Source organism: Petaurus breviceps, unplaced genomic scaffold (assembly GCF_028583685.1).
Source record: "Petaurus breviceps papuanus isolate PSGF00001 unplaced genomic scaffold, PetGlider_PUasm1.0 90701, whole genome shotgun sequence".
NCBI lineage: Eukaryota > Metazoa > Chordata > Mammalia > Diprotodontia > Petauridae > Petaurus > Petaurus breviceps.
The window spans coordinates 6,200,292-6,216,198 of NW_027187316.1; the positions used below are offsets into that span (position 1 = coordinate 6,200,292).

Here is a 15,907-nt window from a genome sequence, read left to right on the forward strand (position 1 = left end):
TATCTAGCTAGGTAGCTTGCTATCTGTCTGTTTGTATTTCTATTTCTGTATTTCCCCCCAGTATTAAAGTCCTCTTTCAGGTGTTCCTAGGTTCCCAAATCCTGAACCAAAAGTTCAAATTCTACTAGGGCTTACAAAGGAGACAAGTTTAAACTTGATAATGACTATATTCCGAAGAACAACCCAGGCTACCTAACTTCAGAGAATCCTATAACCAGAAGTTTGGTCTTTATATTATGAATATTTTGTTCACTGTGACTTATGAAGATATTTAACTTTAAGTCTGTGTCAGTAAAATTAGTCCCACATTGATGAGAAGTGGATCTTTTCTGAATGTGCCATACATGGTTGAGAAATAGGTATACTCCTTTATATACCTATTCAATATTATACTGTGTGTATTATAGTACTTAATATTATACATTTCTTTTTTGACCCTGCCCTCTCCTCAAGTCTATTTTGCTTCTGACCACTATCTATCTCCCTTAATCTTTCCTCTCTTGTCTCCTCTTCCTCCTTTCTCTTAGCTACTTTCACTTCTACTTCCTTGTTGGCTAATATGAACTTCTATACCCAACTGTGTTTGTAGGCATGTTCTTCCCTCCTTGAACCAGTTTAGATGAGAGTGAGATTCAAGTATTGCTCATTCTCCCTCTACTACATAAGCCCTTCCTTTTATGTCACATTTATGTGAGATAGTTTTTCCCTATTCTTCCCTCCCTCATCTCCCAGTGTATCCCTCTTTCTTCCATTCTTCTTTTGAGATCATCCCAACATAATAGAACCACATACATGGCCTGTCTAAGAAGGCTGCCTCTAACAGTCCTAGTGATGATAATGTTTTGACATGTATTATCTTCTCATATAGAAATATAAACAATATAACCTTGTTTAGTTCCTTATAATTTTTGTGCTTTTCTTGAGTCTTGTGTTTGAGTGCCACAATTTCTATAAATGCCACTCTGGTATTTTAACTAGGAATGTTTTAAAATTTTCTCTTTCATTAAATATTGATTTTCCCACCTGTAAGATTATATCAGTTTTGTTAGGTTATTCTTGGTTTTCGTCCCAGCTCCTTTATATGGAATTATCTGGAAAACTTATCCCTATCTCCTTTTAATGGTATTCCTTTTAATGTTAGTTCCTAAATTTTGTGTGATCCTAACTGTGCTTCATGGTTTTTTAATTATACCTTTCTGTCTGCTTGCAATATTTTATCCTTGACCTGGGAATGCTGGATTTTGGCCTCAATATTCATGGAAGTTTTCAAATTAGTATTTCATTTAGGAGGTGGGCAGTGGATTCTTTCTTTCTTTCTTTTTAATTTGTTTATTTTTAGTTTTCAACATTCATTTCCACAAGATTTTGAGTTACACTTTTCCTCCCTGTCTTTCCCTAACCCCCATCCCAAAATAGCAAGCCTACTGAATACCCCTTCCCCAAGTGTGCTCTCTCTTTTATCCTCCCACACCTCCCCCCTACTTTCTAGTAGGGTAAAATAGATTTCTATACCCCAGTGCCTGTATATCTTATATCCCAATTGCATATAAAAAACACTTTTTTTTTAACATTTGTTTTTAAAACTTTGATTTCCAGATTCTTTCCCTTCTTCCCTCCTCACCCACCCCCACTGGGAAGACACCCAATTCAATATAGGTTATACATGTGTAGTTATATGCAAAACGTTTACATAGTAGATATATCGTGAGAGACTAATTTTATTTCCCTCCATCCTATTCCACCCCCCACTTATTCTGTTTTCTACTTTGACCCTGTCCCTTTTCAACAGTGCGTGCTTCTGGGGGTGGGTAGGTGGTGCAATAAGTAAAGCACTGTGCCCAGAGTCAGGAGAAGCCAAGTTTGGTTCTGGCCTCAGACACTTAACACTCACACAAAAAAACTAGCTGTGTAACCTTGGGCAAGTTACTTAATCCCAATTGCCCTCCAAAAGGAAAATAAAGTGTGTGCTTCTAACTACCCTCTCTACCAATCATCTTCCCTCCCTTCTATCATCTCCCCTCTTATCCCTTTCCTCCTTACTTTCCTGTAGGGTAAGATACCCAAATGAGTATATATGTTATTCCCTCCTTAAGCCAAATTCAATGAGAGAAAGGTTGACCCATTCCCTTTCACCTTCCTGTTTTTCCCCTCCATTGTAACAGTTTTTCCTTGCCTCTTTTATATGAGATAATTTACCCTATTCTGTCTCTCCTTTTCTCCTCCCATTATATTCCTCTCTCACCTCTTAATTTTATTTTTTAGATATCATCCCTTCCTATTCAACTGATCCTGTGACCTCTGTCTATGTATACATGTACACACATATACACACACTCACATATGTATTTATGCACACATATACCCTCCTATACATACACATATATGTATTTATACATATGTATACATATATATTCCCTTTAACTGCCCTCATATTGAGAAAAGTCTCATGAGTTACAATTATTGTTTTTCAATGTAGGAGTGTAAATAGGTCAAATGTAGTAAGTTCCTTATGATTTCTTTTTCCTGTTTACCTTCTTGTGCTTCTCTGGCTTCTTGTATTTGAAAGTCCTCTATTTCACTGAATGACTATATTTTCCCCTGAAGCATTATACTCAGTTTTGCTGGGTAGGTGATTCTTGGTTTTAATCCTAGCTCCTTTGACTTCCAGGATATCATATTCCAAACCCTTTGATCCATTAATGTAGAAGCTGATAGATCTTGTGTTATCCTGATTGTGTTTCCAACAGTACTCAAATTATTTCTTCCTGACAGCTTGTAATATTTTTTCCTTGACTTGGGCACTCTGGAATCTAGCTATGATATTCCTAGGAGTTTCTTTTTGTGATCTTTTTCAAGAGGTGATTGGTGAATTCTTTCCATTTCTATTTTGTCCTCTGGTTCTAGAATATTAGGGCTTTTTCCTTGAGAATTTCCTGAAGGATGATTTCTAGGCTCTTGTTTTGATCATGGCTTTCAGGTAGTCGTAATTTTTAAATTACTTCTCCTGGATCTATTTTCCAGGCTAGTGGTTTTTCCAATGAGATACTTCACATTGTCTTCTACTTTTTTCCTTTGTTTGGATCTGTTTTATAGTCTCTTGATTTCTCATAAAGTCATTAGCTTCCATTTGCCCCACTATAATTTTGAAGGAATTATTCTCTTCAGTGAGTTTTTGAAATTCCTTTTCCATCTGGACAAATCAACTTTACTTTTTTTTTTTTTTTTGCTTTTTGGAGGGCAATTGGAGTTAAGTGACTTGCCCAAGGTAACATGGCTAGTTTTTGTGTTAAGTGTCTGAGGCTGGACCTGAACTCAGGTCCTCCTGATTCCAGGGCTGGTGCTGTCTTCACTGTGCCACCTAACTGCCCCCCAATTCAACTTTTTAAAGCATTCTTCTCTTCGTTGGCTTTTTGGGCCTCTTTTGCCATTCGAGTTAGTCTATTTTCTAAGGTGTTATTTTCTTCAGTATTTTGGGGGGGTCTCCTTTAGCAAGCTTTTGACTCGCTTTTTATGATTTTCTTTCATCCTTCTCATTTCTCTTCCCAATTTTTCCTCTACTTCTCTTACCTGATTTTCAAAATCCTTCTTGAGCTCCTCCATGGCCAATTCATATTTTTTGGAAGCTTTTGATGCAAGAGTTTTGACTTTGTTGACTTCTTATGGTTCCATGTTTTGATCCTTTTCGTCCCCAAAAAAGGATTTTATGGTCTGATTGTGCTTCCTCTGCTTGCTCATCTTGCCAGCTATTTACTTGACTTTTGATCTCTTTGCCATGGTAGAAGTCAGCTTTCAAAGTGGAGACTTTGTCCCAAATCACTAGGATTTTCACAAATCTTGTCAGAGGTTTGAGTAGGGTGCCCTCTCTACAGCTACGAAAAGCTCTGGCACACTGGCGTTTCTCACTCCAGGACCACCTCCCAAGACAATGACCCAGATCCTAGCAGGTCAAAGTAAGAGCAATTACCCTCTGAATGGTTGCTTGGTTGCCCTAAGATCTGCAGGCCAGGCGCTCCAAAGTCAGCCATGTGGCAGCAACTGCAGCTGCCACAACTCCACCACCTCTTGTCCCAGTGTCAGGGGCCCCACCTGCTCTTCGGTCACTCAGTTCCAACAGAGTTCCCCACTAACCTTTTACTTTCTGTTTATTGTTTATGGGTTGAGAAGTCTGGAAACCACCACAGCTGCTGGTGATTCAATCTCCTGAAGTCTGCTCTGGCTGGTCAGGGCTGCTGGTCAGGGCCTCACTGGGTCTGGGACTCGCAGCTCAAACTGGACTGTTCTCAGCCCCCAGCTAAGTGCAATAGACCTTTCCTGTCAGCCTGCCAGGCTACCTTCAGTGGGAGATTTATTTCTCTGTCATTTTGTGGGTTCTGTACTTCTAGTCATATTTTACAGGTATTGGAGGTGATTGGGAAAGGAACTCACACAATTTCCTGCTTCTACTCTGCCATCTGGGCCAAAAAATTCCTGGATTCTTTCATTTTCTATTTTGTCCTCTGGTTCTATAATATCTGGGCAGTTTTCCTTTATTATTTATTGAAATATGATGTTTGGGTTCTTTTTTGTTGATGTACATGCCTTTCAGATGTCATGTGGAAACAAGAGTCAGAACCAAAGGGAAAAGCCGTGAGAGAGAGGAAAAAAGAGAAATTTTCATCATGAGTCCTTTGGAATTAACTTAGATTATTGTATCACTGAGAAGACCCAAGCCTATGAAATTTGATCCTCACACAATGTTGCTGTTACTGTGTACACTGTTCTCTTGTTTCTGCTCATTTTCCATAGCATCAGTTCATCTTAGTCTTTCCAGGTTTTTCTGAAATCTGTCTGCTCATCATTTCTTATAGAATAGTATTCCATTACATACATATACCACAACTTATTCAGCTGTTTCCCAATTGATGGGCATCCCCTCAATTTCCAATTCTTTGCCACCACAAAAAGAGCTGCTATGTATATTTCTGAACATGTGTCATTTTCCCATTTTTATGATAGTAAGTATCTAAGGCCAGATTTTAACTCAGGCCCTCCTGACTCCAGTACCAGTATGCCACGTTGCTGCCCCCCAATCATTCTTAAATTATCTCTCCTCAATCTATTTTTTAGGTCTTTTTTTCTATGAGATATTTTACTTTTCCTTTTACCTTTTTTCAGGCTTTTGACTTTGTTCTACTGTTTCTTGCTTATTTTGGAAATTATTTTCTTCAGTGAGGTTTTGTATCTTTTTTACCATTTGACTAATTCTGGTTTATTTTTTGCTTTTATGGGGGGAGGGTAATTGGGTTTAAGTGACTTGCCCAAGGTCACATGGCTACTTTTTGTGTTAAGTGTTTGAGGCTGGATTTGAACTCAGGTCCTCCTGACTCCAGGGCCGGTACTCTATTCACTACGCCACCTAGCTGCCCCAACTAATTCTGATTTTTAATGAGTTACATACTTCAATATTTTTATGCCATTTATAAAGCTTAATTTTATTGCTTAGGCCTCATTTCTTCTTCTAGTTCTTCTTCTATCATTCTTACATGATTTACAAAGTGTTTTCCCCCTCCTTTTAAAAATTTCTTTGTTTAGTGCCTCTAGGAATTCCTGTTATGCTTGTGTCTAATCTGAATTTTTCTTTGAGGCTTTGCATATAGATATTTTCAAGTCATTGTATTTTTCTGTGGTTGTGTTTTGAGCTTTCCTCTTACCCTATTAACTTTTTATTTCCATGTTCTTTTTTGTTGGCATATTTTTCCATTCTACTTATTGATTTTGTACTTTATGTAGTGTTCAACTCTGCTCCCCTCTGGGGGTGGAGGATGTCTGGTCTGAGCTTTTATCTTATATGTTCCTTTGGTGCTCTCAAGAGTTAAAGCCCTCTGAGTTTTTGGTGCTTCCAAATTGGTATGATCCAAAAAGAGGTCTGTTCATTGCTCTCTTGTTCTGTACTTTGTAAATTCCTTTTTTTTTTTTTTTTGGAGGGTGGAAGGCAGGGCAATTGGGGTTAAGTGACTTGCCCAAGGTCATAGGGCTAGGAAGTGTTAAGTGTCTGAGTTTTGGATTTGAACTCAGGTCCTCATGACTTCAGGGTCTGGGCTCTATTCAATGCCCCACCTAGCTGCTCCCTATACTCTGTAAATTCCTGACCTAATTTGAGTGTTTACTTGTATATGTTTTAGTGTCTTTAGACAGCTACTAGACAAAATCACAGTTAGCCTTCTGGGAGGTTCTTTAGGTTCAGAGTGAATGAACTGCCGATTCCCCCTTGGTTTTGGTCTCCTGCATTGGTTTATTCTACTCTAGGCTTATTTGTGAGGCTAAAGGTTAGACTTTAGTCCTTATGTGTTCTTTGTCCCAGAGCCATACAGCTGTGGTTCTGGAACTTGTTGCTTGCTCTTTACAAAGAAAGGGCCTATGTTTCCTTAGGACTGTGACCTCTCCTTTTTATTCTGGCACTATAGCCCAGTACTGGGTAAAGAGCAACAGAGCTGACAGATGGTACCCATTCTTCCTTTCAGTGCTAGTACACAGATGCCCTGGGATCTTTTTCTGCCTAGGTATTCAATCCCTTTACTTTCTGTAAGTACTGAGCTGATTCTGCGAACTGATTCTGCTTGCTGCTCCTGGGCTGCACTCCTGGCCAGTGCTCATCCAAGTGTTCTCAGATCTTTCCTTCTGTCTTCCCAGGCTAAACTTGTTTGAACTAATGACTCACTCTGACTTTTTTATGTCTTTCCCAATCAGAATTCGATTTGGCACATTTTCTAAGTCATTGTCAAGAAGGATATGTGGAACTAAGACACAATTCCTACCTCTCACTTCTGCCATCTTGACTTTATCCACCAATACTCTATATTTTAAAATGTTGAATTATAGGTAGCCCCATAATTATTTTCAGTATTGCCCTCACCTACCTCATACCTGTCACCCTGTCCATCTTATCTATAACTCTAAAATGTTTCTGTCAAATTTGAGAAGAAAATATAGGGGGGAAAGTTTTTTTCAGCAGTTATGATTATCTACAGACTTTTCTAGTTAGGGGAGTGGCTAGAGTAGAGTGAGGGTTTGAGTTAATGTTTATGGATTATATACTATATATAAAACATTGGAAGCAAAATGTGTAGGGGCTAATAATCCCCAACCCACCAAGGACTTATGAGCTAGTTGGTGTCTAGCCATAATGTTAAGTTCTGCCTCTGGTATTTACTATTATTACTCCTTTGGAGAGAAGAGATATATCTCAGATTCATATTAGGCATGGGTGGAGTAATTTTTGTCACCAGCTGGTTTTTGTTGTAACATGAAAAAGCTGGATTACACATGAACTTCCTCTCATTGTCTATATACTAGAAACACAAAAATGCCCCCGACCAGAGATCCCTGTTTTTCCATAACACAGATGGGATCATCTACTTGATTTCTGAATCTTAAGAAATAAAAGAAACTGTAGAGAGTTGAACCAGCTCATACAAAAAGATGAATGATGACATAGATCACCATGATCAAAGTTACTTTCTCCATCCTACTCCAGTTCCCCAACACAGTTCATGAACTTTGTTTTGTGATATAAATATTCTTATTATTGCTTTAAGTTTCCCTAAACCAGTTTGGGTAATGACAATATTGACCAAATATTAATTTTTAGAGTCCCCTTTTTACATGGATTGGGGAAGGTGGAAGCCTGAGCCGTGGGAAGATCGTGCTTCTACTCTGCCATCTTGGCTCTCCCTTAAATACTAATTTTTGAGGTAATAAATTACTTTTATTTTTATTGATTTTTTTTTAGTTTACAACATTCAGTTCCATAAGATTTTGAGTTCCAAATTTTCTCCCCCTCTCTTCCGTCCTCCCTTCCCAAGAGGGCATGCAATATGATATAGGTTCTACATATAATTTCACATTAAACATATTAGTTATGTTGCAAAGAAGAATTATAACCAACAGAATGAACCATGAGAAAGAAGAAACAAAACAAAAAGGAGAGAGAGTAAATAGTTTGCTTCAATCTGCATTCAGATTCTGTAATTCTTTCTCTGTATATGGATACCATTTTCTATCACTTGCTTTTAGGAATTGTCTTAGATTGTTGTATTGCTGAGAAGAGCCAAGTCTATCAAAGTTAGTCATAGCACAATTGTTACTATATACAATGTTCTCCTGGTTCTGCTTACTTCACTCCACATCAGTTCATATAAGTATTTCCAGGTTTTTCTGAAGTCCAACCTGCTCATCATTTCTTATAGAACAATAGTATTCCATTACATTCATATACCTCAACTTGTTTAACAATTTCCTGATTGATGGACATCCCATCATTTTCCAGTTCTTTGCCACCACAAAAAGAGCTTCCATAAATATTTTGTACATGTGGGTTCTTTTCCCGTTTGTATGATATCTTTGGGATAAAGCCCTAGAAGTGATATTTCTGGGTCAAAAGCTATGCACATTTTTATAGCCCTTTGGGTATAGTTACAAATTGCTCTCCAGAATGGTTGGATCAGTTTACAATTCCACCAACAATGCATTAGTGTTCCAATTTTCCCACATCTTCTCCAGCATTTATAATTTTCCTGTTTTGCCATGTTAGCCAATCTGACAGTTATGGTGTGGTACCTCAGAATTGTTTTGATGTGCATTTCTCTAATCAGTAGGGATTTATTGCATTCTTTCATATGACTATTGATATCTTTGACTTCTCCCTCTGAAAACTGCCTTTTCATTACCTTTGACCATTTATTAATTGGGGAATGACTTGTATTCTCATAAATTTGACTCAGTTCTCTATATATTTTAGAGATGAGGCTTTTCTCAGCAACACTGATTATAAAAATTCTTTCCTAGTTTTCTACTTCCCTCCTAATCTTGGTTTCATTGGCTTTGTTTGTACAAAAACTTTTCAATTTAATGTAATAAAAATTATCCATTTTGTATTTCATAGTGTTCTCTATCTCATGTTTGGTCATAAATTTCTCCGTTCTCCATAAATCTGACAGATAAACTATTCCTTGCTCTCCCTGTTTGCTTACAGTATCAGCCTTTATATCTGAATCATGTACCCATTTGGACTTTATTTTGGTATACAGTGTAAGATATTAGTCTCTGCTGAGTTTCTGCCATACTATTTTCCAGTTTACCCAGCAGTTATTGTCAAATAATGAGTTCTTATCCCAAGAGCTGGAGTCTTTGGGTTTATCAAACAGTAAATTTCTATAGTCATTGACTATTATCTCTTGCATATCAAACTATTCCACTGATCCACCACTCTATTTCTTAGCCAGTACCAAGTAGTTTTGATGATTGCTGCTTTATAATACAATTTGAGATCTGGTATGACAAGGCCCAATTATTAATATTAATTTAATTTCTAATTAATTTATATAAGTTATATAATTTATTTAATTAATAAAATAAAATTAATATTAGTAATAAAAGTTTCAAGCTTTTTAGATTTTGTTTACTTTTATAAATCTGCTTAATGTGATATATATGAGTTACTTTCAAAATTTTGTCATTTTGAAATAAACACTTAATTCGACTTTTTAGTTGAATTTTTTATTGAATATATGTAAAAAAGCATGCCTTCAAATTGCAGTGATTAGAAGAAATGACAATTTTTTGGTTGTCATTATTATATTATTAATCTATTATTGTCATTGTCCAGTCTCTATTCTTCACCTTCCACCATTCCCTACACCTCTGTGTTGTAATGGCCACTCTTGCCGTTGCCCTCTTGTAACGCCAAGCACAAGCATCTTTCCAGAGGACTGCTGCTGTGAACAGCTTCAAGGTTCTGATTACATAGTATAGTGAACTCTCTATTTATTCAGCAGTAGATTAAGGCAAAACATTCACAGAAATCAAAGTACAGCATTCACATTATGACATAATTTATCACTAAAATAGCTACATAGTTTTCACCAAAATGCCACATAGTTTTAAACAAAGTACATTCATTAATAACTCAATCATTTAGTAAGTCCTTAATTCAGTCATCCTTAAGGAGGCTTCCTAACATGGGAAACAGCTCCATAATAAAATAGGCAGTTCTATTACAAAATAATGTCATATGTATAGAACCAAGATATAAGAACTTAAACATCTAATTGACAGCTGTTACATTCAAAGTAGTCACTCATGCTATAATTTGGATAACAAGTAATTTGATATATGGAGTCACCTGGGTTGTTGGTTTTTATTTTTTATACTTCACATACTATGCTCTTTTTATTATCCTCAGTGATTAAAAAATCTTAGGGAGAAGAGATTCAGAAAGATAATTTATATCTGAAAGAGAACTTAGTGACTGTCTCATCTAGCCATAATAATAATAGTAATAACGATAACAAGAACTAGCATTTATATAGGACTTGTCGTCTCCATTTCACAGGTGCAGAAACGGAGGGGGAGAGCCTGAGAAAGGTTAAATGACTCAGGGTCACACAGCTAGTGTCTGAGGCAAGACTTACACTCCCATCTTCCTGACTCCAAGGCCAGCACTTTATTCTCTTCACTGAAGGTTCCAAAACTTATTTGGCCTACTGCCCCCTTTAAAAAAATACTCAGGTCCCGCCCCCCCGAAATCTACTACCTTTATCCCTTTAGTGTTTGGTTTTTTTTTATTTGTGTCATTTCAAAAAAAAGTATAATTTTTTAAAATGACATCTTAAATTCAATAATTTATTGTAAATTTGTGGGTTTTTTCCTGCATTGAAATTTTGATAATACGATATTGTATCATGTAACCTTATAGTATCATATTGTAAACAAGTCATTACATGCATATATTCTTGCTGATGCATACTGAACTTCCCAGCAATGCACAACAGGCTCACTTTCCAACACTTGTTTGTTAAGACTTGTCAGCAGACTTGACCGCTGATAGGTATAACTTGCATTTTATTTGGAAAATAATAATCACTATGTAAATAATAAAATAACAATAATAATAATGACTTTCAACTGTTGCACAACAGATGAAATATGTAGAAATGGATTTTCAAAAATTTCTTATCTTTTCTTGTGCTTCCACAGTTGCCTTATTTTTATTTGACACCCGTTCCCCCTCTCTCCCCCCTACCCCGGTTGCCCCTAAAGCTACTATTAGCCTGGAGTGCAATTGGAAGGGTTTGAATAAAAAAGAGTTAACCTAACCTAACTAAAGAATGGTGCTGAGTAATTTTTTTTTTAAGGGATCAGAATTCCAAATATGTTTGGGAACCTTTGCTCTATGTCATCTAGCTGTCTCTTTATTTTACAAAAAAAAAAAAAAATTAGGCCTGAGATTTCACAGCCAGCTATTAATTTTAGGGATTAGGCAAATGTCATTTAGAGCCTACACTGATTATAATATAAGTAGGCATTTAAGATGGGAAATACACATCTAGCAGAGTCCAAGTTGACTTAATCTTTGTGATTTTGTGAGGTCCTTCATGTTTGTGATTAACTTCTCGCTGATTTAATCAAACCCAAGAATATTATAGAACCTCCCAAAAAGTTTCCTTAACCAGTCAGAAGAGTTTGGTATAGGGAAAGAACATTGTCCATTATCTAAACCAAAGTATGAAGTTAAATGAACAAATGATGTGGCTCACTGATCAGTAGATGTATATGTAATTGGGAAAATGTATTATAAAAATATGATTAATTGAACACATTTTATGAATGACAGAAAGCCATTGGATGATCTGTGTGCCCCACTTTATCCTGGAAATCCCAGGAGAAAAAAAGGGAAGGCCCCTAACACAGTCTATAGACAGGTACCTAGTGAAAGACATCGACATGGATCAGAGGTACATTAAATGAACAGACACAGTAAGGTGTTGATTTGCATCATTGAGGGGAATCTTCACATGGATAAGATTATAGATGCATTTAACTAATTGTACAGCAATCATATAAACATTAATCCTAGGTTGAGTCTAATCGGTAACCCATGTAACCTGTTTTTCTATTTTCATTTATTCTTTGATTTATTCGTTAAATGTTTATCTTATATTTAGATATTCACTCCTTTGGGTTAAGATATGGCTTTTAAAGTGCAAATACCCCTAAAAAGGGTATGATAGTACATAACTCATTATCTACCTTTAATGTCTTAAATGTGCATTAGTTTATCCAATCATTTTCTTTATTACTAGCTACCTTAATATGTAAACTAAAGAATGGAAGATTTGATGGTGGTCTCTAACAATAACTATTTTGTTAAAGAACCACTATTGCCCTTTAAGTTATGAAATTCAAAAGGTCAGGCACCTATACCTAAAAATGTATCACTAACCTATTATAATTCTATCATCCTTTAATTTATCTAAACCCTTCTCAAATCTCTGTTTTGAAACCACAACACAAACAGGATAACACAAGGTCTAACAGCTTCTACATTAAGTGACTGAAGAGCTTGGAATATAATATTCTGGAGGTCAAAAGAGCTAGGATTAAAACCAAGAATCACCTACCCAGCAAAACTGAGTATAATACTTCAGGGGAAAATATGGATATTCAATGAAATAGAGTACTTTCAAGCATTCTTGATGAAAAGACCAGAGCTGAACAGAAAATTTGACTTTTAAATATAAGAATAAAGAGAAGCATGAAAAGGTAAACAGCAAAGAGAAATCATAAGGGACTTATTAAAGTTGAACTGTTTATATTCCTGCATGGAAAAACGATATTTGTAACTCATAAAACTTTTCTCAATGTGAGGATAGTTGAAGGGAATATATATGTATATACAGGTGAGTGTATGTGTATATATATGTATATACATGTATACATAGAGGGCACAGGGTAAGTTGAATATGAAGGGATGATATCTAAAAAATAAAATTAAGACATGAGAGAAGAATATATTGGGAGAAAGAGAAAGGGAGAGATGGAATAGGGTAAATTATTTCACATAAAAGAGGCAAGGGAAAGCTATTACAATGGTAAATTATTTCACATAAAAGAGGCAAGGGAAAGCTATTACAATGGAGGGGAAGAGCAGGGAGGTGAAAGGGAATGAGTCAACCTTACTCTCATTGAATTTGGCTTAAGGAGGGAATAACATACACACTTAATTGGGATTTTACCCTACAGGAAGTGTGGGGGAAGGGGATAAGAGGGAGGATGGTAGAAAGGAGAGCAGATTGGGGAAAGGAGTAATCAGAAGCAAACACTTTTGAAAAGGAACAGTGTCAAAGGTTAAAATAGAATAAATGCGGGGTGGGATACGATGGAAGGAAATATAGTTCATCTTTCACAACATGACTACTATGGAAATGTTTTGCATAACTACACATGTATACCCTATATTGAATTTCTTGTCTTCCCAGTGGGGATGGGTGAGAAGGGAAGAAGGGAGAGAATCTAGAACTCAGTTTTAAAAACAAATGTTAAAAAATTGTTTGTTACATGCAACTGGGAAATAAGATACACAGGGAATGGGATATAGAAATCCATCCTGCCTACAAGAAAGTAAGGGGAAGAGGGAAGTGGAGGGATAGGGGGGATATATGAGAGGGCAGAGTGGGGAAGGAATAATCAGTATGCTTGCCATCTGGTGGGGGAGTAGGGGACAGATGGGGAGAAAATTTGGAACTCAAAATCTTGTGGAAATGAATATTGGAAATAAAATTAATTTAAAATTAAAAAAAAGAAGATATGAAGAAAGTTGAAAATAGCTGGAAAGAGGTAGCAGGGCCTAGAAAACATAAGGCAATAAAATGGCTGAATATTATATTTGTAAAAAGAATAGTCAGCCATTTTATAACAGGAAATGTGTTTATATTGCTTTTAGATATATCTGAATTAGAAATAAAACACTCTAAAAACTAGGTAGGAGTTTATCAGATCCTAGAAAGGCAATGTAAATGCAGAGGTGGCTGTTGAATCAAGACCAATATTCTTTCAAATACTGCTTCTGATACCTACTGGAAAATACCCCAGTCATCTCTCTAAGACAGATGTATCTGCATTTTTAGAAGAAATGTCCTCATTAAAAACTTCCTCTACAAGTAATATCACCCATCTAGACCTCTTGCCTCCCTACTTCAAAAAAAGAAATAGATTCTGAAAGACATTATTTTAATAGATTGTAGAATCACTTTTAAGGTTTTATTTTAAGATTTTTAACTTATAATTCAAGTACCCATGTTTCCCCGATAATAAGACACTGTCTTATTATTTTTTTTTGGACAGAAAAACACCAGAGGGCTTATATTCAGGGGAGGGCTTATTTTAATGAACATTGACAGCAATTTTAATAAACAGGTAAATGTGAACAAAAAAATGTACCTTTATTCAATAATGATCATGTCATCTTCTTCAACAACATTGTCATAAGTGTCCATACCCTGAATTCCATCCTGGATGTCTTGTGCCTCCATTTCCTTCAGAAGAAGTGGACCCAATCTGTCATGTCCAGCAATATAGCTCTCTTTAAATGAATATGTCTTGTCCAGGTAACCTGCTCGTAGTGCCTTGGCGACACAGCTGTCAGTAATTTTATCCCATGACTTCTTCACCAAGTCACGACTTCTTGCAGACAGGGCTTCACAAAGTTTCCACGCTGATTTCTTTCCATTCTATTTTCAATGTAGTCATTGATTTCCATGCACAAATGGTCCTTGAATGGCTTGTTTATTGCAATATCAAGGGTCTGGAGATAGGCAGTCATTCCTGCAGGAATCATTACTTGATCTATTCTTCTCTCTGCAAGGAAGTTCTTTGTTTCTTTAGCGCGGTGAGTGCTGGCTGAATCCCAGACTATCAGACCTCTTTGGTTACCTCACATAACAAGTGGCAGCATTAAATCAACCCACTTTCTTATAACGGCTTGTGTACACCAGGCTTTTTCGGTTTCAAGAACGTAAATGCCAGATACACGTTCAATCTTATCTTTCTTGCCCTTACTGATGATTAGAGATGTGGCTTTCTTTCCATCCAAACGAATTGCCAAAACACAGGTGACTCGTGCACTTTCGTAGCCAGTGGTGGGAATGTAGGTTGACGTTGCACCCCTGTGATGAATTGTTGTTTGAGATCCTTGTCCCATAAACACTGCAGTTTCATCCATAGCAATCATATTGCAGGTTTGGTACTTGGAAATGTCGATCCTGTCAATAAAGGACTTGAATGCAAGTGCACGTTTAATAACTTCAGCATCTTCCAGCTTAAACAGTGTTGTTGATCTTCTTAGGGACAGTTCATACTGTTGAAGGAAACCATCCAACCAGTGTTGTGATGCTTTGAATCCTTCTGAGACCATTTCAAACTCTGGTGCCATTGAAAGGGCAAATGCTTGAATATCAGCCCTGCGCACAACCAAGGCCTTTGCTCTCCTGTCAGACGCAACCCATTCACCAATGAGGATTTCCAAGTCAGGATATAAGGGCTGCCGACCTGATCCAGACATGTGCTTTTTCCCTTTTCCCTCATCCACCTGTTGATTGAGGTTATTATAATCTGCTCTCCATTTTCTGACCATTCGAAGATCCAAAAGTTTTTCTTTACAGAAAACTGCAAGATTCTTGCCATGTGACTCCTCTACAATTGCTTTCTTATACTCAACAGTATAGCTCTTCCTTTTTGTACTCATGTCTGGGGGTCAAAACAGACAGAATAATAAAATTATGACCATCAGTCCTTCTTTTCACTCCATCATGCCCCCTGAGTTCTTCTTTTTCCCTCCTTCATGCCCTTTTTATCCTCCATCATGCCCCCTCACTCCCGCTTACATACCGGGTTTTTATGTTGTCCTGCGTCAGCTCTCCTCCGCGGCACTGCTCTCAATGGCGCCAGCAAGCAAATCACTGGGGAAGAACAGGGTGACGTACTCACTGCTGCAGTTCTGATTGGATGCAGCTAGGAGCACAGCATGCGTTTGGGGGGGGGGGGAGACGGCGCATACAGAGGGTACCGTAATGTAGCTAATGTAGCATGTAGC

At 37.0% G+C, this 15,907-nt stretch overlaps 1 protein-coding gene across 9 annotated transcripts in view; it reads left to right on the plus strand.

The window, feature by feature from the left end:
• The window catches only part of SUPT3H (SPT3 homolog, SAGA and STAGA complex component), a 677,491-nt gene that overhangs the window by 369,037 nt on the left and 292,547 nt on the right, over positions 1–15,907 (plus strand). The gene's annotated exons all lie outside the window — the stretch shown is intronic.